Below are 25,030 nucleotides of genomic sequence, written 5' to 3' on the forward strand. Positions count from 1 at the left end.
CTTTCTCTTCTGGTTGCCCAGCTTGTTTCTCAGCTTACGTTGTCCCCTTCAGTTATTATTATTTCTTTACTCGAAACCCAAGGTTAATCAGTAACTTGGAGACCTGGAGACTTTGAATTACCTGATAGAAGGGCCAAAGGGGGTGGAGTCTCATGAATCAGGACTTTCCTGTTGGGGCCCTGCCTGATGAGTGTCTGTCTACATGACAACCAGCTAAGACACCGTGATGACAGAGGTTCCTCTCAAGCTCTGGGGTGCATCGGTGACCCCCATTAAGTTTCCTGGTCTGGGTAGATGAGGGCACTCCCCACACCTTTTAAAAAATTATGTTTATTCTCTGTCTGTGTCATGGTATACAGTGGAAGCTGAAGGACTTGTGAGAGTCTGTTCTCGCCTTCCAACAGGTGTGTGCTAGGGGTAAAACTCAGGTCACCAGGGTTGATGGCAAGTGCCTCTACTTGCTGAGCCACCTCGCCAGCCTTTAAAAGTCCAGAATGTTGGGCTTCAGGGCTCAGAGAGGTAGATGTATTAGGCCTGGGTGGGGGTCTAAAGAGCCGCGGAGTTCACAAACATCCATGTGATCCTGATGAGGGTGACCGGGGAGCGTCACTTGGAGAAAGGCCTCCAGAGATGGGCTTCTGACCAGACCTTCCAGGTTTCAGAATCAATGGGAACTGTGTTTGTGCTTTGAGCACACGGGCGAATGGGTGACCCAGTGGAAACAGGGAGAGGTGATGGGGAAGGATGAGCAAAGGAGGACAGGAAAACGAGTCTTTCCAAGCGTCCATTGGTCCATTCGGTGCCTTGTCATCCCAACAGCTGGCTTAGCAGACGCCGGTCCCCAGGCATCTCATCAGCGTACTGCACAAACAGGCACCTTAAGATAAGGCACCATCGGCTGTGTCCTCCGGGGCTATGAGCACAAGCTGCCATTTATTTGGGCCTTCTCAGAGCAAACTCTCAGGGAAGAAGAGGCCTGGTTCCTCATCTGTGGTCTCTGAGAATCCCAGCTCCATAAGGAAGGTCTAGGCACGGGAGCTGGGTGTTGGCCTGCTGGCTGCCTGCCAAGGGGCCTTTCACAGGGGCAGGACCCAGTCGTGTCCAAGGTCTGGTTCCCAGTCTCACGGGACCCAGCCATGTCAATAGGTGCAGATTCGACTGACCTCCGGGCAGCTGGCCTGAACTGTCAGGACTCACGTGGGATGGCAGATAGGATGCACCATGGCAGTTATGAAATTCTGTCCCCCTTACCATGCCTGGGATGCTAGAGCTTGAATGGAGGTCCTTGCCCTCCACCCCCCCCCCCCAAAAAAAAACCCTTCACAACAAATACAGAAACTTCTGCCAGTGGCTTCTGGTGTCTAGCTCTTTGAATTAAGCTCTTCCCTCCACCGTTAGAGTAGTGCTGCAGGCTCAACCTGTGTTGTGGAGCCACCCGCAGGCAGAGGCTGCTGATTCGTGGATTGTCTCTCCCTCATGGCTCTCTCTGAATCCCAACCCCAGTTTCCGTGGTTTTCTGCCTTAGGCTGGGTAAGCAGTGATTTCTTTCTACCACAGCGTTTATGAAGTTCACTCAAAGGGGCCCTGGCTCTAGCTGGGTATCTGTGCCCGTATGTTCCCCACTTTCTGATTGACAGAGGCCTGTCTTCACTATGGGTGATCACTGCTCCCCCACAGCCTTTCTGTGTGGCCCCGTGGGAGAAAGGAGCCCACACCCTGGGCTTCAGAGTGGAAAACAGCTGATACCTTGAAAGTTAAAGAAGACCAGTTAGCATATTCCGCCAGCTGGTTGCACTGATTGGTTCTGGCCTAAGCAAAGCCAACAAGACTGGGTTCTGGAACTCCCGTTGGAACTGTTGATGGTGTCTTTCTCCTGGGTTTCCAAGCTTAAGTGGGAGCCCTGGGGGAGGAACAGGGTCACAGTGTGCAAAGAACTTGCCCAGGAATAGGGCCAAGGCACAAAATATCCTTTTAGCACCTGGATCCAGCCATGCCTGAAGCCGCCAGAGAAAGTCCTCTGTAGATTTTTCAATTACATTAATTTACAAAACACACTTTTCTTTTTCTGAGCTCTGGGGCTCGAACCCAAGGCCTTGGTCACCCAACTTCCTAGTTCATAATAAGTCAATTCAGACTGGATTTCTATTTCTTGCAAGTGAGAGCTATCTGGATGGTACCCCAGTAGCCGAGGAAAAGCAACTTTGGCTTTCTGAGTGGGTGAGAACCCACAGACAGGGTGCACACAGCCCCAGGTGACAATGTGTCACTCTGCTGAGATACTGGTTTTCCCTGCTCTTCGCTTGGTCCAGAAAGGGTTGGGGAGGGAAGAGGAGAAACCTGTCAGTCACATTCATTTATTTTATAATAGATACATAATGACATTAAAAATTAAAAAATAATATCAGACACACAGCAGAGGAACGTGGGATGGCCCATGTCTTCTCTCTCTCCTATCCACCTACGGGAAGTCAGGTTATCAAAGGGTCATTAAGGGAGGGGCTAGGGATGTAGCTCGGTTGACGGAGTGTTCGCCTAGTGTGCACGAAGTTCACACTAGGTTCCATTCCCAGAGCAGCGTAAACAAGGCCCGGTAGTGCACACCTGTAATCTCAGCCCTTGAGAGGCAGAGGCTGGAGGATCGGGGGACTAAGGGCCATCCTCGGCTACCACTGAGTTCATGACCAGCTGGGATACATAAGACACTGTGTCCGAATACGAAGGGAGACAGCTCAGTGGGGAAGAGGATTTGCCATGCAAGCCTGGTGACCTGAGTCTGATCCTCAGAACCCACATAAAATGCTAGTTCACTGGTGTGCGAGCACCTGTCAGCCCAGCACCCTCTCATGAGATGGGCGTAGAAACAGGAGACTCGTCCAGAAGCCCGAGGGCCAGCTAGATGCGAGTTCAAAGCTTCAGCAGCAGAAGCAACAGGGACTTGAGGATATCTGAGCTGATTAGCTTGGGCTTCTGGAAGAGAAGTGATTCTGGCAGGGTTTGGGCACAGTCTGAAGTCCATCCCAGAGGAAGCACAGATGGTTCTGGAAGACTGAGCATGCCCCGTGTGTTTGGCTTCCATATCCTACCTTGTGGTTGGTATGTGTGCCGTGATGTTGAGATCCTTCCAGCTCTCCAAGTCAAACTTCTGTTTGTTTGTTTGTTTTTATTGCTGTAGAGATACAGACACTGATTTTTAGCAAAGCTTGTGGGCTTTTGTTTGTTTTTCGGCTTGGAGTTGCAGACAATTCATTTTGAGGCTTCCGACAGGCTTGGGTAATGGTAGAATGTTCTGCCTCAAAGCCAGTGGAAACCAAGAGAGAGCAGTTAAAGGGGGCTGCCCTGGAAGTCACACTGCTGGCGTCATCTGATCAAGATACTTCCACCTGAGCTTTAGGTTCCCTGGGAAAGGATTTGAGATAGCAATGACTAAGTTAGGCCTTCCAGCCCATGCCTGTTCCCCTTGGGATCAACTCACCTTGGGGATGCAGAGAGCTGGGTCCTAGCCACCAGTTACACACACACACACACACACACACACACACACACACACACACACACATCTCTTATGTTCTGGGATTGGCTGCCTGCAATCTTCTCTCACATTTTTGTCCCAGAATTCTCTGCTCTGTGCTTTTAGACTTTAGTGACAGTAAAACCTAAACAGCAAACAAGCAGGCTTAATTCTGTTAATCCTGACTTTACCACTAATGTATTTACTTGTGGCATTCACCCCACCCTTATTTGGGCAGTGCTGGGAATCGAACTCAGCGACTAGCTCCATCATTGAGCTACCTTCTCCGTCTCAGAAACCTTATATTTTTTAGATTTATTTCTTTTACTTTCTGTGTATGAGTGCTTTGCCAGCATGCATGTCTATGCGTGCAGAGGCCAGAAGAAGACATGGGACCCCCTGGAACTGGAGTTACAGACGCTTGTGAGATGCCTTGTGGGTGTTGGAATCAAGCCTGGGTCTTCCTCAAGATCAGCTAGTGCTCTTAACTACTAAGCCACCTCTCCAGCCTCCAGAAACCCATTTTTATACATTTTCCTCCTTCTCTCCTCCTCACAGCCCTTCTTTTCTCTTTCCTTTCCCCCCTCCCTTCTCCTTTCCCTTTCTCCCTCTTTCTTCCCCTTGCTCCCTCTTTCCACCCCCTCTTGGTCAGTCTAGCCAAGGCTGGCTTCACACTGGGTCTTCCTGCCCTCCTGTGCTGGAGTCACAGGCAGCCCCAGGAGGCCCCGTTTACAAAGCCCACACAGTGTCTGACTCTGGGTCTGAGATGTGGTTTGGGAAATGGCCCTGGGTCAAGCTCGGCCATTAGAAGGCTCCATGCTGAGTGTGCTTTCTGAAGGTTCTGATGGAGCTGTATTTCAGGGGCTACTCTGGTTTCTTCTTTCCATGGTTTTGAAACCGGCTCCTATATCTTGAGACCAGGCCAAGAGGTGGCAGGGACAGTGGGCACCACCTGGCATCCTCAAGACTAAATCCCCGGGGGAGTCTACCTCCTCCCACTCACACTGTCCTGGACATGGAAGGCTGGAGTTGGCGTGTGCCAATCTCAGTGAGAACATTTCTCTGCCTGTTCCTACACGCATTCCAGGGAGCAGAGATGGGGATGTGGCTCACTGGACCGTGGGGAATTAACCCTCCCAAGCACAGTTTGTGATCCGTTAAATCACTCTCCGGGGTGTTCAGCCTGAGCTCAGAAGGCTGCCTGGCCACCCCCTCTTTTCTCTACAAATGTCAGGTCTCACCTTCATGGAAACTCCCCAGAAGAAAGAACATTGGAGTAGAAAATAATGAGGGTCTTGAGCACATGAGCTTTGCGTGGAAGGTGTAAAGGATGCTTTTCTGAGTAGATTGACAGGTCAAACAGACCCTGTGTTCAAACTTGAGCTGTGCACATTAGGGTAACTAGCCTAACCTCTCTTATTTTTACTTTAATCATAATGGAGATGAAAATGGTGGGTTTTGTTCCAAATCTTTTGATTCCAAGATTTGAAAAATTCAACTCAAGTTATGGTAACTCACAAAGACTGGGGACAGTTTTTGGCTCATGTCATAGAATTCCAGAAGGGTGTGATGTGTTTTGACCACGTGGCTCTTGGGAGCTAATGTGAGGTAAGTGCAGTCCGGTGTGTAGTCATCCACAACACACGTAAGAAGTAAATATCGTTTCTACTTTGCCCATGAGAAAACTGGGTCACAGAGAGATTAAGTCGGATTATGCAGCTCACAAATGAATGACACTTGGGACACAGTCCAGAGAGTCCTGACAACTGAGCCAGTGCTCTGAGGGCTGCACCACTGCCTTTGTGCTGAGGCTCTTCCAGGTGGCTGTGCACAGCGCTCCTTCCTGTCCCCCTCAGTTTCAGCTGTCACTGCCTCTGTGCTGAGGCTCTTCCAGGTGGCTGTGCACAGCGCTCCTTCCTGTCCCCCTCAGTTTCAGCTGTCACTGCCTCTGTGCTGAGGCTCTTCCAGGTGGCTGTGCACAGCGCTCCTTCCTGTCCCCCTCAGTTTCAGCTGTCACTGCCTCTGTGCTGAGGTTCTTCCAGGTGGTTGTGCACAGCGCTCCTTCCTGTGCTAAGTTTCAGCTATCACTGCCTTCATGCTGAGGCTCTGTGCACAGTGTTCCTTCCTGTGCTCAGTTTTCTCTATAAGGAGTTCTTTTGTGCATATATGGGCATGTTTGTGTGAGGACACATATCCATGTGTGTGCATGCCTATGAGGGCAAAGGAGAACCTCAGGTGCCAATCTTCAACCCACATTTCATGCAGGGATTGTGCTGATTAATTTCTGTCAACCTGACACATAGTAGTGTCCCTTGGGAAAAGGAATGGCCTCCATTAGGTTAGCCCATGGGCATGCCTGTAAGGCATTTTCCTGATTGCTGATGTAGAGGGCCCAGTCCACTGTGGGTGGTGGCACCCATAGGCAGGTAAGCACGGTTATATAAGTAAAGTAGCTGAGAGAGCCAAAGGGAGCCAGCCAGTAAACAGCATCCCACCCCAGTGTCTGCCTCAGTTCCTGCCTTGGGCTCCTGCCCTGGCTTAATTAACACTCCCTAACTGTGGAGTGTGACCTCTAAGCTGAAATAAACCCTCTCCTTCCCAAGTTGCTTTTGGTCAGTGTTTTATTCCACCAGCAGAAAACATACCAGGATATAGGTATTTACATCATTTCTACTCCTGTCCCTCCCCCCACAACTCCTGTGCCCCCCCCAACTCCTTCTCTAATTATTAGTGTTTTACACACAAGCAATATAACCTAGCAAGCCTATTTAGTGTAGCTCTGTTTCCATGGGTTTAGGGCTGGCTCCTTGGGACTGGATAACTTACCAGGGACTTCTCCCTGGAGAAAACTGATTCTCCCACCCTCCACAGCCACCCATCGCTATAGGTTTTCCAGGGATGGGGCCCTACGACACATTCCCCAGGTCCTCTTTGGCTTGTTGACTAGTGAGTTCATAGCACAGGTGTTGGGCAGGTGACTGTACTGCCGAAATTTCGTGGGGGCTGCGTCCCTGTCATGTCAAGAAGACATCGTCTTGCAGCAGGTATCTTGGCCCTGTGGCTTTTACAGTGTCTTTCTGTTACCTCTTCTACTACATTCGCTAATCCTTATGTGTAGGGAGATGCGTTATCAGTTGGGGTTGGTACCCACGAACTCTTGTCCTCTGCCTTTTGGCTGGATGTAGACCTCTGTAGTAGCCTCCACCTGCTGCAAAATGAGAGGTGCGAGCTGCGCTTATCTGTGGCTATAGGGATATGTACTTAGGACATAGTCGGAAATTATACTGGCTTAGGAAAATGGTCATAGGATATTCTCCTCTAGAGTCTATGACCCTTTCAGCCACAGTTCTTGGCTAAGTTTACTCTATCAGGAATGAGTTGGGTTTGTTGGTTGGTTTTGATTCTACATCTCTGATGGGTTTGGGGCTCACCAAATACACCAAGCTAAGAAACTTCTTTTCTTTTTCTTCATGACAATCATAACATTTTTATTGAGCCTTTTAGTTTATAATATGATATAAAAGTAAAAGCAATTCTCTTTAATACTTCACACAGCTATAGTGCAATATCCGAGACTTAAAGACACTTCCAGGGGACTACACTTCTCAGAAACTGAGATCAACAAACTTCAAGTCCCTGAATTTTCCAGTGGACTCTTCTCTTACAATAATAACGAGCTCTAATTTGTCACATTAAGTTTCAAGGCCAAATTTTTATCCTTGATGTCTTCTGATCAGAAGCCCTGGTTTTAGTCAGCATCTACTCATCCCACCTCAAAAATGAGTTTGGCATTTGGTGGAATTTTGGCATCAGGCTGTCCTTTCTTTCCATAGGCCCATTCTGTTCCCCTCTTTTTGGGGGAAGTTGGCTTCATCTCCCTTTCATAGAACAGATTTTGTAAATCTCGGTGGACCCGCATCCGGACTCTCTTCAGACTTGGTTTCTTTGGGTTTATCATCGTTAAACCCCACATTTTCCACTTGCTCAGACTCTTACAGCTTCAGTATCCTTGAAACGCTAACTTTCAAAAAGATGGTTACAGACTAAAACCGGATGGTCCTTATTAGCCGTCCGAGTTACATTTTTAATGTTCCCCAGTAGTTTATGCTCTGCAAGAAATGAATCTGAACTGTGATCCCGCAGAAACTTGATAATGTCCTTCTTGGGCAGCTCCTCGCTGCACAGCGGCTCCACAGACCAGACCGTGCATGCTGGGGATCAGTTGCTGCTGATCTTCCCCCGCCACGGCTGCACTGAACCAGATGGCCTCAGTCCAACAAAAGAAACATTTTCGCCGGGCGGTGGTGGCGCACGCCTTTAATCCCAGCACTCGGGAGGCAGAGGCAGGCGGATCTCTGTGAGTTCGAGGCCAGCCTGGTCTACAAGAGCTAGGTCCAGGACAGGCTCTAAAAAAAAAAGCTGCAGAGAAACCCTGTCTTGAAAAACCAAAAAAAAAAAAAAAAAAAAAGAAACTTATTTTCCACTGATTGGCTCTCACGGTGCTGGAAAGCGCTGTTCAGGCTGCTGGGGGAGAAAAAGCAGGAGCAGTCTTACCCCACTATGGATTCTGCTAAGATGTGGCCACTTGTGCCATAGTGCCCTGACCAGTAAGGTGGCAAGCAGCTGCTTTCTGATTGGACTTGAGACTTGCTGGGTTGGGAGTGGGGGTGGGATTCACGTCTGACGTCATAAACCTGCTAAAAGCCTGGAGATGTCATAGGATAAAGCGGGAAAGCTACTACTTGTGGTGATATGTTGCTTGCGCTATAACAAAGCTTGCCTGAAGATCAGAGTGTGGAGCTGGACACTAGTTAGCCATAGAGGCCGGTAGTGGTGGCACAGACCTTTAATCCCAGCACTGGGGGGGGGGGCAGAGGCAGACGGACCTCTGTGAGTTTAAGGCCACCCTGGGCTACACGAGATTGTTCCAGTCTAAAAGAGAAACAGAGCCAGCTGCTTCAAGCTCCTGCTGCCTTGACTACTCCCCACATGATATAGACTGTGCCCTGGGGTTACGAGCCAGAGTGAGCCCTTTCTCCATTAAGTTGCATTTGTCAGAGTTGTGGTTGTTTTATTTTATTTTTGCTGTTGTTGTCTTTTGGCTTTTTTCTTTATCACAGCCCCAGGAAAAATAAACTAAGACAGGAACTCACCCCTGCAACCTCATTTGAGTTAATTACCCTCATAAAGGCTCCATTGCTAAACACAGTCACGTGAGGGACTAATCTTCAACAGGTATGTTTGAGGGGGATCCAAGAGTCCTTAGCGGGTGTTCTAGTTTGTGTTCTCACTGGGATAAAGCAATCAGACTAAAAGCAACCTAGAGGAAGAGAAGGTTTCTTTCAGCTTACACTCCCAGGAAACATGCTGTTGCAGAGGGAGTCGGGTCAGGAACTCAAGGCAGGAATGCTCGGGGAAGGCTGCCTACTAGCTCACTCTCTGGCTCCTGCTCAGCAGGCTTTCTTAGACAGCCCAGGCCCACATGCCTAGGGATGGTGCCGACCACAGTGGGCTGTACCTTCACATATCAATCATCAGCCTTGGCAGTTCTCCACAGGCTTGCCCACAGGCCAATCTGATTTAGGCAATCCTTCAATGAGATTCCCCCTTCCTAGGCAACTCCAGGTTGGCTCAAGTTGACAATAAACTAACCAGAGCAAATACAAGTTACGAAGTCGTCAGTAAGATGCGCTCTAAGGACACAGTGGTGAATGTGACTGACAGTCCCGGCTCTGGGAATGTGAGAACAAATAAGCCAACAGTAAACAGAAAAGTGTAAAAGAGAAGAAATGAAAAACAATAACAAATAAAAACAAAAAAAGAGAAGGACAATTGTAGCAAGCTTTCTTTTGGGACATCAACCAGCTCCCAAATCATGACACGGAGACTTATAATTAGTTATGAATGCTCTGCCTTAGCTTATGCTTGTCCCACTAGCTCTTAGAACTCAGTCTAACCTGTTTCTGTTTCCCTTGCAGCATTCTTTTTCTTTTTCTTTCTTTTTGAGACAGGTTTCTCTGTGTAGTCCTGGCTGTCCTGGAACTTGCTGTTGTAGACCAGACTGGCCTCGGACTCCAGAGATCCTCCTGCCTCTGCCTCCCAAGTGGTGGGATTAAAGGCGTGTACCACCACTGCCTGGTTCTTTTTATCTTCCCTTCATTCTGTATGTCCTACTTTTCCTGCTTCTTCTGTGTCTGTCTGTCTGGCCCTGGGCATCTCCCTCTCTTTATCTCTCCTCTCTTCTTTCATTCTCTTTTGAGCCTAGATTCCTCCTCCTACTTATTCTTTCTGCATGCCAGCCCTGCCTTTCCCTCTACTGCCTGGCTATTGGCCATTCATCTTTTGGTTAGACCAATCAGGTGCCTTAGATAGGCAAAGCAACACATCTTTACACAGTTAAACAGATGCAGCATAAACAAATATAAAACACCTTTACATAGTTAAAGTAATACAGACACAACAGACAATGTAGAGAATCACAACAGGGTGACACAGTCCTAAATTACCAGGGGAAATATTTGGATTGAAAGTCAAGAAGTAATGGGTAAGCTGAGGTCTGAATGAATGTTCAATCATAAAGAGCTATTGCTTTCAGCCATGAAAAAAAAATCACATGTCTTGGGTCTGTTCTTGACATTGCCTTCTCTTTCTCTGTGCTCTTAAAAATCATGCTTAATTGCTTCAACTCTTAGTTTTCTTGTCTATAAAAAGAAAACTCCTTTATCTCCTTTCTCTCTCTGAACAGCTTTGTCCTAGGTCGGGAAGGTAAAACCACGAGAGAAAGGCAGATGTCCATGCCTGTGAAGAGTAGACTGGTGTGGAGGTTAAAATTGATTCTATCTATTTACTTTTATGCACACTGATGCTTTTGCCTGCATACATGTCTATGTGAGGGTGTCTGATTCCTGGAACTGGAGTTACAGACAGTTGTGAGCTGCCATGTGGATGCTGGGAATTGAACCCTGGGTCCTCTGGAAAAGCAGCCAGTGCTCTTAACCACTGAGCCATCTCTCCAGTCCCCTAAAATGGATTGACTTGACAGGTTGTAGAATCACCTAGGAGACAGCCTCTGGTATTGCCTATTAGGGAGTTTCAACAGAAGGAAGAACTGGGAAGACCCACTTAAACCATGGGCGGCATCATCCCGTAGGCTGGGATCCTGGACTGAGTAAAAAGGAGAAAGTGAGACAGGATGTGACATGATCAGCCGTCTTACACTCCTGCCACCATGCTTTTCCCATCAGGATGGACTTAACCTTCACACTGAGCCTCAATCAGCCCTTCCTTCCTTAAACTACTTTTGTTGGGTATTTTGTCCTAGTAGTGAGAAAATTAGTTCATACATGTAGGGAGCTGCTGACCTGGAGTGGGGCTGGGGCTGAAGTGTCACAATGCGGCCACAGTGGGGTGACAGGGTGGGCATCAGAATAAGGCAGGATCTGGTATATGTTATGTGAGTCCAAGCAGGTTCAAGAGGTTATCTACATGGAGGTCACCTAGGGTGGGGTCTCAGTCCAAGTGGTGAAGATAAGATACTCCAGCATGGGCTGTCAGAGCCCACGTGGGACAAGTGAATGTGCAGAGTTGGGAATGGGGCAGACGTGGAAGGTTTGTGGTGGATTTGAATTGACCAGATATGTAAATGTATCAGAAACTATGAGATTGGGGCTGGAGACAAGTCCCCGTAGGCTCATGTATTTGAACACTTGGTCCCCAGCTGGTAGCACTGTTTGGGGAGGAGCTGTGGAGAAGGCTCTGAAATTGTATAGTCTTGCCCTGCATCCAGCTCCTCTCTTTGTGTCATGCCTGAGCCTGGAGAAGCAAGCTCTTACCTTCCAGCTCCTACTATGTCTACCATTCGCTGCCATGCCTCCCCGCTACGGTAGACTCTTATCCCTCTAGAACTGTAAGTTGAAATACACTCTTCATAAGCTGTCTTTATTTTATGTGTATGCGTGTCCTGCCTGCATGTATGTCTGTGCAGCACATGTGCCTGCTTCTTGAGAAGGCGATAAACATCCATGTGGGTGCTGGGACTCGAACCTGGGTCCTTAGCAAGAACAACAAGCGCTCTGAAACACGGAGCCAACTCTCCAGCTCCCAGGAGTTGCTTTTAGTCATGGCGATTTATCACAGCTATGGAAGTCCATGTCCAAGAAGCTGAATGAAGTCCAGCTGGGTGGAAATCAGAGCTTGACCTTTACACACAGCCATCAAAGCTCCAAAGCCAAAGACTAAGCGAACATCTCGGCAGCAGCAGGAAGCTACTCATCATGCAGAAGGAGGGATCCTCCGTGAGGTAGCGTCTGCTTTCCAAAGTCATGGAGGCCAGAAGGTACCATGGGTTAAAGGCACATTCAACTGGGACACAAAGACTTTCCAATCAAGAATTCTATTCCCAGTAACACTATCCTTCGAAACGCCCAGAGAATTCATCAGTGGTGTGCCTGCTGCACAGGGGATCGTCCGCACTGAAGTGAAACTGCACTACTGTTGTGAGATTATCTTTTCATATGCTGTGAAGATGTGTCTCTGCCAAGGCATATTCTGATTGGTTTAATAAAGAGCTGAACGGCCAATAGTTAGGCAGGAGAGGATAGCCAGCCGGGACTTCTGGGAAGAGATAGGAACTCTGGGAAGAAGAGAGGTGGGATTCACCAGTGAGACACAGAGCAAGTTGGACATATGGTGTAGGAAGATAAGGCCTACCAGACCAGAAGGAGCCAACCTGGAGTCTGCCTGGAGCTGTCAAAGGTCCTATCTGTGCCTAGCCAATAAGAAGCTACCAAGCGGTGCTTCCTGAGTGCCTGCAATAGGCACTGTCAGAGGTGCTGATAGTGCCTAGCCAATGAGAGAGGTGGATGAGATGTCAACTGTCACCTGTCACCCAGCCTAGGTGCTGGAAGGGTATATAAGTGTCCCCCACCCCCAGTCTGCTGTAAACCTTCTACCCGACTCCCAGCGGCTGTGGTTGTTAATGTCACACCTTTTCTCCCCTCCCCTGAGGAAGACATTAGGACCCAACAATAGTATGGTGCTAAGGGGAGGTCACAAGCCACGTGGCTGAACATACATTAATATAAACAGGTGATGTTTTAGTTGGGAAACAAACCTAAGGCCAAGCTTTCATAATAAAAAGTCTCCATATCATTATTATTCTGACTACACATTATGCATAATTTAAACCCCCGTTTTAAAAGGAGCAATAAATGCAGTGTGTTCTCTTAATGTTGTTTGGTTTGGTTTGAGACAAGGTCTCCTTGTAGCTTAAGCTGGCTCCAAACTTTCTATGTAGCCAAAGATAACCTTGAACTTGGCCCTCCTTCATCTGCTTCTCTCTAGTGTTGAGGTTACGGTTGTGTGCCACCACACCCAATTGAATGCAATTCTGGGAATTAAACCCAGGCTTCACGTATGCCAGGCAAGCACTTTAGCAATGTCAACTATGACCCTTTAGGACTTCAAAGGTGGTTCTATAAGTAATATAATAGACAGTACAGCTGTATTTTTATAACACTTTTGGTCCTATATGATTCTGAATACAACTATATAAAGCCAGCTGTAAATATGCCCTGGTGGACATAAAATGCATGCAGATGTAGTTTATGTGGCAGTAACAGCAGAAAGGCGAAGGAAGCAAGTGGATTCATAGTCATAATCTGAATTGGATGATGATAAATTGAGATGGCATTGTAATCCGCAGAGCAACCACTAAGAAAAGAACTGAAGGGGCTGGCTCAGGGGTTAAGAGCACTTGCTGCTCTTCCAGAGGACCCAGGTTCAATTCCCAGCACCCACATGGCAGCTCACACCTGTTCTGACACCCTCACACAGACATACGTGCAGGCACAACACCAATGAACATAAAATAGAAATAAATTATAAATTAAAAAAGAAATCAGCTGAAATAAAGGACATGGAAATTAAAATTTACAAAATTTTAAATTGTGTGGTGTGTGAGAGAGAGAGAAAGAGAGAGAGAGAGAGAGAGAGAGAGAGAGAGAGAGAGAGAGAGAGAGAGAGAGCGCAGTTGCCTATGGAGACCAGAAGGGGGCATTGGATCTCCAGGAACTAGAGTGGCGAGTGGTTGTGAACCATCTGATGTGGGTGCAGGAACTGAACTCAGGCCCTTTGCAAGAGGAATACACGCTCTTCACCACTGAACAGTTTCTCCAGCCCCAGAGCAAGGAAATTAAAACAGTCCAAGTGACAGTCAGTCACCACTTAACACAAAAGAAGGCAGTCACAGAAAAGCAGGTCCAAAAACAAAGACAAGACATTAGGAAACAAATAGCAAGACGTCAAGTGTAAGTCTTGTGTCTATCTTATTACAAGCTAATCAAATGCTACACGTGGCTCAGTTGGTAAAGTGTCTACCACCAAAGCATGAGGAACTGAGTGTGGGTCCCTGGTACCCACATAAAAATCCAGGCATGGTTGCTCATATATGGAATCCTAGAGCCAGGCTGATGATAAAACAGGAAGTGGAGACAGATTGCCTGAGCTTGCTGCCCCGCCAGACTAGCCAAGGGCTGAGTTCTGGGTTCAGTGAGACCCTGTCTCAAAGGAGAAGGTGGGGAGACATGGAGGACTCAATACTTCTGTCACCTGTAGCTTTCACGTACACGTGTACATGTGTGCAATCACGCATACAAATAAGCCAAAGAAGATACCAGAAGACAATTTCTTGTCTAAAAGAGATACGATTTAAATTCAATGCCAAAATTGGCTGAACGTATAAGAACGGAAAAAGACATATTTTGAAGTGGTACCCAGAGTGCAAGCAGAGCTCGCCTACTATCAGACCCAATAAACAGTCGCGATAGGCAGCTATCTATCAAGAATATAGAACCCTTATAGATGTACAGGGAAATACAACAGAGTCCCAAAATATATTAAGCAAAACCTGTCACACTCATAGAAAACAACAACAATAGTAATTATTTACTAAGTCAAAGAAGGCAGCCACAAAAGGCCAACTATTCTCTAACGTGTGGTGTCCGGAACAGGTGAAGATATAGAGTCAGAAGGTCAACTAGTGGCCGCTGGGATCAGAGGGTTATTAAGGAAAAGTCAGGATGTCACTCACAGATACAGGGCTTCTTTTGGGGGTGTCAGACATGTCCTAAAATTAGATACTGGTGATGGTTCTGAAATATTGCAAATACATGAAATACCAGGGAAATGCACATATTCAATAGGTGAATTTTTGCAGTTTGATAATTATGTCCCAATAAACAAAGCGAGTCTCATTGCTGGAGATAGAAGATGCAGGTTGAGAAAGGGAGGAAAGCTGAAGAAAGTGATCCTGTGTCTGTTTTGAAACTGGAGCCTTGAGGTAGAGGGAAAGAGGGAAGAAGAGAGAGAGAGAGAGAGAGAGAGAGAGAGAGAGAGAGAGAGAGAGAGAGAGAGATCATAAATGCGTGTGCATGGCCATACATGCACATATTTGGGTGCACACATTCTTCACCCTGTCCGTTTTGGGACCTGGGAGCAATGGTATCCCCATGGCAAGGAGCACAAATACCCAAGCCAGATCTTGGGTTTTCACTACTGTTTCCCTCCCAGGTTCTATGAAGAAATCCAAGAACCCAGGCACCTTGGGAAAATGACTGACAGTCAGACTGGAGTGGAGATGGTACATGATGGGTTGGAAGCCTGCTGTGTCAGGAACTGAGGGTGTGCTCAAAGCGCTGGGCCCGCTGCCTAGGTTGGGGGCAGTTGCAGCATCAAAATAAATCATGCTAACAGTGGATTCAGATTCAGCCAGAAAGGAAGGTGGAATTGTATCCAGAGAGAAATTAATTGTGGAAAAGCTGGAGGAACATCTGCCCTGATTACAGAGGCATCATTTCTTAGTGGGAAAGCGGACATTAGTTCCACTGATGATGGGATGTGTCTATAGACTGCTGTCTGAGAGGATGTGATGAGGGACTCGACACTGCTTTTGGGTGTGGATTTCCCGCCAGCTGTATAAAACCTCAGCGGGATTGCAAAGAAACAGCAGTCAAACCCATATTTAGGGTCATTTTATAGAGAAACTGGCATGGGATCACCAAAAATGTGAGGGGTAGGGGACTGGGGGATGACTCGGTTGGTAAAATGCTTTCTGCACAAGCCAGAGGACCTGAGTTCACATCCTCAGCACACAAGTGAATGGGAGGGACTATGTGCACACATCTGTAGCTTTGGCACTGGAGAGATGGAGGATCCTGGGAGCTTGTGGCCAACCAGTGTAGCAGAACTGGGGAGCTCCATCTCAAAAATCAGGTGGAGAACAATAAAGACAGACTCCTGGAGTCGACCTCTGGCTTCTCCATAGACACAGAGGCATCTATGGCTACACACACATGCACGCATGCATGCACATACACACGCACCACACTAAATAAACCAAAGCACAGGAGAAAAGATCTTTGTGTCCGTGGTGTGCCATCACCTTCCCAACACTCCTTAGTGGCTTGTGTCGCCTTTGGGGAAAGTGCATCATCATCCCTTGATATCCACAGGACACTGGACTCAGGACAGCCCCGAGAAACCCAGACCTGTGGGTGGATGCTCACGCCCCTTACACGGCAGGGGTGGTGCCGTCTCTAGCGCAGATCAGTGCAAACTGTCTCTCAGTTACTCGCTTGAACCCAATGCGCTGAGTGTTGAGTAATTGTTGTTGCTGTGTTTAGTCAATAACACGAGCGTCTGCATGCATCGGCGCAGACGCCAGTTTGTCTTAAACAATTTTTGTCTCCAAGTGGTTGAATTCACAAATTCAACAGAACCCACACAGAAACAAAGGCCAACTGTGTTTACTCCATGAAATGCTGGTGCAGCCCGGCTCCTTTGTTCTTTTGTTTTTCTCCAACCCACCCACCTTACTCACCCTGAGTTGGTGACTGTAGGGATATTTCATTTGTATTTTAATAAACAAAGCTTGCCTGTAGTTCAGAGAGTAAAACAGCTGCTCTGATCAGCCTTACAGACCAGGCCGTGGTGACACATCTTTAATTCCAGTAGCCACACTAGTTTGCCATAGAAACCGGGCGGTAGTGGTGCATGCCTTTAATTCCTGCCCTAGAGAGGAATACAAGACAGGAGGAGACAGCTCTGACACACAGCCTCCTTCTGAGATTCCTGGAGGCAGGATCACCATTTCAGATTGAGGTAGAGGTAAGAGCCAGTGGCTGGTTGTTTTTGCTTTTCTGACCTTCAGGTTGAACCCTAATTTCTGTCTCTGGGTTTTTATTAATCGTGCTACAGGTGATTGACCTGTTATATACACATTCTTCAACCTTATTTGGGGACATTCTTTCTGTTTTTTTTTAATGTGTGTATGTGAGTAGTTAGTTACATGTATATGTATATATGTGTATATGGGTGCACATGTGTATATATGCACAGTGTGTGTATCTCTGTGTATAAAAGTATATATGTGTGTGTGTGTGCATTTGTGTATATATGTGCGTACGTATCTCTGTGCATCTGTGTATTCATATGTGTGTATCTATACGTGTGCATGTGTATGTGTGTATCTCTGTGTATCCATGTTTATGTATATGGATAGGTATGTGTATACACATGTATTTATATGTATGCGTGTGTATGCATGTGTATGTATATGTATGTGCACGACAGTGTGTTAGTGTAACCAAACATGCACAGATATGTGGAGCCAGAGCAGGATAGGATGTGCATGTCCTTCTCTGGCACTCTGCGCTATTCCTCAAAGCAGGGTTTCTCACTGAACCAGAAGCTGGGCTGGGCTGATTAGAGAGATCCCGGGATCCACCTGTGGCAGCGCTGGGGGTTTAAGCATAGGCAGGGTTGAAGGTGGAACTCAGCGCTTACCTAGCATGCAGGAAGCCCTGGGTTTCTTCTCCAGCATCACACAAAATGGAAAGTGGTAGCCTGTAGCTCTTAGTCCACATCTGGAAGGGGGAGGGGAAAAAGGCCGCATCTAGGAGACAGAGCAGCGGGAGGACTAGGACCTCAAGAGCATCGCATTTACATAGCAAGTTGGCAGTTCACCTGGGCTACGTGAGCAGACTTTCTCAGCAGGCCTTGTTCTAAGCATTTGGGCTTTCCTGTGAACCAGGTTTGTAGGGTGCCTTAGCCTAGCCGGCTTTGGCAAGCAGTGTTGCAGTGTTCCCCGGAAATGATCGCTCCCATTTTCCTTCTCCTGGGTTCTCAACTGTCAGCTTTGATGTCCCTTCCTTCTCTCATGGCAAAAAGCAGACAGTCAGGGCTAGGGAGTGTATGTAGCTCAGGGGTAGAGTACTTACCTTGAATGAGTGAGGCTTTGGGTTTCATTTCCAGAACTTAAAAAAAAAAAATCTTCCCTGTGCTGCCCTGCTCCACACAGAGGCCTCGAATCTACTTCCATTACAGAGCGGAATTCTAGTTTGTGGTCCTACAGCTGTGTCACAGGATAACCAGGGCTGCTGTGTCGTTTCTCGACAGAGACTTTGTGCTCTTTAAACAGCTGAGGCTATAAAAGGGAAGGAATGAGACAGACTAGCTTACCTTTAAACACGAGAATGAACGCGGGTGAAGGGGTGGTAGCTAGAAGGCGGCCCTTTCCTTGGTAGCTGTTATGTAAAGGAGGCTTTTTTGAGTCAGTGTTACCCAGCGCCTTCAAAAAATGGCCAGAGATGGCAGCTGAGGACACCTTTGTCCCGTGGGTATTGGGACCTAGGTCAAAGTTCAAGAGCTCTGCCTGCTATGGTGTGAAATGGGAATGTGTCCCATAACATTTGGACTCCCTCTTGGTGGCATTATTTGGAGAGATTATGGAGCCCTTGGTGGGTGGAGTCTTGCTAGACGGAGTACGTCCCTGGGGCTGGCTTTGAGAGGCTATAGCTTCACCCCACTTCCAGTTTGCTCTCTGTTTCCTGTGGAGAGAAAGGAAGTGAGTTTCCAGCTTCCATTTGCCAACATTCATCCCTCCCACTGGGGACACATAGCCCTCTGGAGCCATCCTAAATCAGACACACACACCACACGCGCAAGCATGCACGCACACGCGCGCGCACACACACACACACACACTCACACACACGCACACACGCGCACACACAAAATAAAAAAACCAACAACAGAAAACCTTCTTCCTTAAATTGCTTTTTTGTCACGATATTTTAGCAGTGGAAAAGCAGATTGGAACACTACCCAATGTTCTGTATGCTTGAAAAAAGAACAGAGCGCTAAGGGCAAATAGAACTCTCTGAGAATAATAGTAAAGCAATAAATGGACTTGACATTCTCTTAAGCTCACCTGTTCTACAGTGGGAGGTGTCAGGAGGATTGAAGCTGCTCTAAGTACCCAGACAGGACAGGGATTCATACCTTTCTTCTTCAGGTTCAAGCCTCCACTTCCAACTGGAACTCATCCTTGATTCATGCTTGGTGTGAGGAGCAGGAAACACACTACTGTGCGTGCATGATAATTCATGGTAATATTAATTTATATTTGGATCCTAAGAAGATAGACAGAAGCGGGGATTTCTGGGCCCTTTTATCACAGGTCCCCTGTCCATGTCTAAAATTTGAGTGGCCAAGACTGGATTGTACAGGACTCTCTGAGCTTCAAGAATCAACAACACCGGCAGATGTGAGTAAGAAGGAAGACAGGAGATCACATCGCCAGACTAGCCTCTAAGTGTCTGTGTTCCAGGATAGCCTTGAACTCCTAATTCTTCTGCCTCCACCACCCAAGTGCTGAGATTCTGGGAACTTGCCACCAGGCCAGGCTGAGAGGAGGAGTTTGAGAGAGCTCCTCAGAAAGAAGGAAGCATGGAGGCACGGAACAGAGATGCTGCCTGGGACCAACAGAAGCTCCACTGAGAGGGATCCATCCATCATAGGTTGTGCAAGGGGCTCTGGTCTCCTGGCACAGAGACCCCTGGCCTGGGTTTGGCTCCAGGACAGCAGAGATGCCACCTTGAAGATCAGTCTAGGGTGATGGGTCTGGCCAAGCCTGGCTGATGATCATAGGGCCCCCTCCTGAATCTTCCAGTTATCGCAAGTTCCTCAGGACACTTGCACGATCCCGAAAAGAGGAGGCCTACCAGCCATGGCCAAGGTGGAATTTTCCAGAAGCCAGGGAGGTGGGGTCCATGGCTGAGAAGGAGCATTTTTTTTTTTATCCAATGGTCAAGGAGCTTGACCCACACCCACTATACAAACACTGACTTTGAGCCACAGAACGGCCCATCCTGGTACCTTAAATTTGATCTCTATGAGTGGATTCCGTTTAATAGTTCACGAGAGTCTCCTATTGCATTTTGGCAGCACAGAAGGGAGGTGTTGTCTTGTTTGCTGAAGCCTGGGGAGGAACTTGAGCCACACATGGGTCCAGGAGGCCTTGCTTGGGTGTTACTCTTAAACCCTCTGGCCTCAGGACTCTCCCGGAATTTGCTTGCTTGACTTTCACGCCTCTGTCAGCCATGTGCCCTGTGCGTGTGAGGCTCCCTGTGTTTGTCCCTCGTCAGTGCTCCAGGCCTGTCTACGACCCCAGGAAATCCTAATCTCCACATCGGGATGTTCCCCCTTTGTGTCTTACCCTGTTCGTATGCTTACCGCTGCTGTGGGCACTTCCCACGGTCAGTTATGGGCGATGCATTCTCAAATGGCACTCCACTTGCTCTCGTGTGTCGAGTAAAACTGGGGTGGTTTGAATAAAAGATGACCCCCACCACCACCACTTAGGCTCAAGCATTTGAACACTCGGTCCCCAGTCGATGGTGCTGTTTGGGGAGGTTATGATGAGGTGCAGCCTTGCTGGAAGAAATCACTAGCTGGGGGCTTTGAGAGTTCATAGCTTTATCCTACTTCATGTTTGCTCTCTTTCTTTTTCATGTGTGTGGTTAAAGATGTGACCTTCCAGCCCTGCCCCTTCCGTGTGCTGCCGCACTCCTGCCCCCTCCATGTGCTGCTGTGTCTCCTGCTCCTGCCATGTGCTGCATGCATCTGCCTCCGCCATGTGCTGCTATGCTCCTGTCCCTTCCATGTGCTGCCATGTTCCTGCTCCCACCATGTGCTACCCTATCTCCTGTCCCCTCCATGGGCTGCCATGCCTCCGCACTATGATGGACTCTTAATCTCTTTGGAACCACAATGCCAAAATAAATCTTTTCTTCCTTAAATTGCTGCTGGTTAGGGAGTATTATGCCAACCACAGAAAAGCAGCTGATGCTGCCTGAGGTTTAGAGCTGGAATCTGAAGTTCAGGAGGGACATTGAGGCGATCACTCAAGGCCACCCAGACGGTTTGACAGAGATTCTCACCTTCCTTCCCTGAGTTCAAACTTCAGGTCTGTGAGTTCCCCGGTTCTCTGGCTATTTTCAAAGAGAAAGTTAAGGTTGAGGGCTGGGGCTGTAGCTCAGCTGGCAGAGCGTTTACCCAGCATGCTGGAAGCCCTAGGTTTAATCGCTAGCACTCAGAAAATGGACCTGGTGGTGTCCACCTCTAGTCCTAGGACTTGATGGGGGAAGTTCATCAGAAGTTCAAAGTTATTCTCAGCTACATAGCAAGTTCGAGGTCATCTTGGATTGCATAAGACCGAGAGAGAGAGAGAGAGAGAGAGAGAGAGAGAGAGAGAGAGAGAGAGAGAGAGAGAGACAGAGACAGAGACAGAGAGACACAGAGAGCTATCTACCCTGTTCTGAGGTTACCCAAGTTGGAGGCACTCAGTTTTGACTGTTACCTTAGACACGTGATTACAACAGCAGCCCTAATTCTTGTGCCTCAACGTCCCCAAGTGAATTCCACTGAACAAGCAACTGTTGCACTGGGTATTTTATGATCAAGAGAGGCCGCTGGCCAAAGTGCAGGGAGAAGGGCCGCAAGCACAATTCAACAGTCCACATGATCATGTGGCTGCGTTGCAGAGGGATGAGTGGGATCCATGGATCTTACAGTGTTTCCCGAACCTTACTGATGATGGGATTTCCTGGGCTTCCTTTAAGTGGAGTCTGTGGGTCAGCTTCCAATTGTTCTGATAAAGACTTTAAAGGGGGGAAAGAGTTAATTTGGCTCCATCATTGATGGGCTCCATCGCCATGGGATTTCAGTGAAGTGGAGCACGGTGGCAGATGGGACATGGAGGAGCAAAACTTCCCACATTGTGAGTCCCAGGGGAAAAGAGAGAGAGAAACGAAGGAGTCAGGGACAAGATATAGCCTTCAAAGTCATGTCCCCATGACTTGCCTTCTCAAAATAGGCTCCACCTATGATATCCCAGAACAGTATACCCTCGTGGATTTAGTCTACTGACGAATTCAGAGCCATTTGATCCAATCAGCTCTCTGTGGTTCTGCTTCTGAATGCTGCTGTCCTGGTGACCTCCACACGAGCTTTTGCAGGGACATTCCACACTGAAAACACACCATGGGACACCTTCTAGAGTTGTATGAAGCTGGAGGAAGCTTTCGGACTCGAGCATGGTGTCACAACAGCCCAGAGTATTTCACTGCTAGTCCCTTTAGCCCCTGACAACCACCAAAGCCGCGTCCGTCGCTGCCGAGAGTCAAAGGAAAATCTACACTGATGTGCCTGTCTCTGGCAGAAGGGGGTGAAACTGACGGGCACATTCTGGAGGCTAAATGATGCAGAGACAGCTCCCTCACCTTCCCAAGGAACAGCTGTGTCCAGAGAGAGAAGAGGATCTACCCACCCGACCCCAGAGTCTCTAGGCCTGGCACCAAGGGGTTAAACCTCTCCAAGACGCAGGAACTCTGTGTGTTTTATCTTGTTTAACTTTGAAAGAACATATGTACACAGAGCATGTGTGCTTTTGATTTCATGGCCGTAATAACCATAAAAAGCAGAACGCCAGGCCATACCCAAGCCAGTCAGCTGCGTAGGAATTTTAGACCAACAACAAACAATACTTCTACGAAAAAATAAAAAGTAAACAAGCCTATCCGTCACTTATCTGTAGTTTTTGTCCATTAACCATTAACTCCTACATGGGTCCAAAGCCCTGGAGACGTCTGGCCATGGTCCAGAAGGAAGCATGGGAGCATTTTGATATTAGGTTAAGATCCTAATTTGGTTGTTTGCAGACTTCATGACCTTGCCCAAATTATTTAACCTTTTGGTGCCACAGTGAGCTGTATTCAAATTCACTCAAGAGCTGATTTCTGGAAAAGTGAGTTGCACAGTGCCTGGATGTAACTGGCCCTCAAAAGACAGCAGTTATTTCATGATTACAGTTTTCTTAACCCTTTCCTCAGAGGCCTGTCCTGGTGAGAAAGCACATATGTTAGTCCTCGGGGATCCAGCTGGACCTGGGTATTTGGCCTTACCAGCCCACCACCCCATCCCACCACAGCCAGAAAGGTCAAAAGCATGCTGTGTTGTGGGCTGAGGCAAGTGCTGCTGCCTACTATAGGGGAGACTGAGGCCATGCAATTCGGTGGAAAGAGGGTTTTAAAAAAGAATACATAACCACTATGTAGGGGACATTGGAAGGGGCCTGCCTTGGCTTGTTAGGTTCCTTAGTTTTGTAGCTAACCTGCAGAGATGCTTGCTTCATATCCATTCTTAATTTTGGAGAAGACTCACTTTCTTTTGGTGGCAATATTTCTAGCTTTAAAAATGACAGACAGCTCACTATTATTCCAAGGTCTCTTACAGCTAGGCATGACTGTATGACCTGATCCTGGCCAAGGTGATGCCAGCTTCAGATAACCAGGAGTCCATGGCTGTTCTTGGCTGTATAAGTTCAGGGACAGCCTTGGCTACAGAAAGCCAGGTCTCAGTAGTCACACGAAACAAAACAAAACAAAAAGGCCCAGCCTCACCTGGCACATTCTTCCTGTTTCTTTTCCCTTCTTTCTTGAAGTGAGGAGGCTGTGACATTTATCTCACCACCCAGGAGCCAGAAGCTACAATGTTAATACGGCTGATGAGAAAGACGGGAGAACTGGCGGCATTGTGGAGCTGCTACGGCTGTTCTGGACTGTTTCTAGAATTCTTAGGTGTGAAAAATCAAGCCTTCCATTCTAGCCTGGGTTTTTTTTTTGTTATTGTTGTTTCTTTCTTTGTTTGTTTTGACACATGGAGTCAAACACAGCTTTAACTGGACCAGCATCAGACTGGTGCTGGGTTCAAATTCTGACTCTGACACTTTTACAACTTTGGTCAACTTGTGAGCCCACAAGTATGGTCCAGTAAATGTACAGCTGACAGACCAATAGACTAATCCACGGGAAGTGTGTGCGTACACATCCACACGGACTAACCCGTTTTGCGGAGCTACGGGAACACCTGTCTTTTGGATAAGTCACTGTCAAGTCTATAGAAATCTTGTGACATCACTGCATTTCTCGGTTCTGTAGTGTCCCTGAAGTGTATAAACTTGACTTCTCCTGTAGGGCAACTGGATACCTTCCCCACACAGTGAAGCCCTGGTGTGAAAGCATTCACCCAGTCAAATCTTTGCTCTCAAACGCAACATCTACATAAAACTAGCACCTCACAACTTTATTGACAGCACTCACTGATAAGAAAGGAGCCCCAAACAGGAGACAGTATGTCTGCTCCAACATCAGAGCAGGAAGGTATAATCTACTGGCCCTTTGCTCTATCCTAACAATCTACTAATATTCTGTATTTACCCTTCACCTTGGTTTCAACTAACACAAGATTATAGCCCAGGAAATTAACTGTTTATAGAGAAGAAAAGGCCTGAGTCACTTAAGCCAGCTTCAGAGAGAAAAATTCTCACTTGGGTTCCCTGCTGGAGTCAAAAACAAAGTCCCCGGAAGAGATTCCCTGTAACTCAATCAGCTAACGGCAAAGTAAATCAAGTTTAGATGCATTTGCGTTAAATGTGTTAGTTGGCGCTGATGGAGAGAGAGAAGAACAGAAGCAGACTTGGGGCATGGAGGGAAAGAACAAAAATGATAGAACAAAGTAACAAAATAATGAAGCAAAACCAACAAATGCCCTCTTTTTTCCAGTTGCTCAATTTAGCCAATGACAATAGCTGCCATTGCATTAAATAAGAATTACAGGTGAGCAACGCACCGTTTTGCATTCACATATCAAATAGGCTCAGTTAAATCTGCATGTCTGAGAACTGCCTTGTTGTAAAGTTTATCAGGTTCCAGTTGTTGGTAGCTTGGTCCCTGACTCCTGTGATAGCGTCTCTAGGCGAACCCTGGCACTAACTGTATCTAACTGTACCTGTGTCATTTGATATCACCGGGGCTCTGTCCTCAGCAGGACTTTAAGTGCTAAGGGTCTCTCTGGCCTTTTCTAGTAAGTCACCACTCCTGATGTGTGTGTAACTCGGGCAGTGTTGACGGCCTCTTCATGGTATCATTTGAGAACATTCAGGCCCCAGTTTCTCACATCACCAGGGGAGAGAGAACAGGCAGTCGGGAAAGTCACAGGTGGGATTGCCCTTCTGACCTTGGTACACAGGTCATCACAGCACACGGGAGATGGAGCAGGAGGACAGCGGGTTGGGAACCACCTTGCTACACCGTGACACTGGGTCTCGCTAAGATTTTACTAAGT

The 25,030-nt window shown here is 47.6% G+C and overlaps 1 long non-coding RNA gene across 1 annotated transcript; it reads right to left on the reverse strand.

The window, feature by feature from the left end:
- Nucleotides 1-7,987: 7,987 nt before the first annotated feature.
- On the reverse strand, nt 7,988-18,141 carry LOC119816877. The gene is made up of 3 exons (XR_005285841.1): nt 18,026-18,141; nt 17,351-17,459; nt 7,988-8,032 (listed from the first exon to the last, which is right to left on the reverse strand). It is a non-coding gene; the product is annotated as an uncharacterized LOC119816877 (long non-coding RNA).
- Nucleotides 18,142-25,030: the final 6,889 nt, after the last annotated feature.

This window comes from Arvicola amphibius, chromosome 6, assembly GCF_903992535.2.
Source record: "Arvicola amphibius chromosome 6, mArvAmp1.2, whole genome shotgun sequence".
In the NCBI taxonomy this organism is placed as follows: Eukaryota; Metazoa; Chordata; class Mammalia; order Rodentia; family Cricetidae; genus Arvicola; species Arvicola amphibius.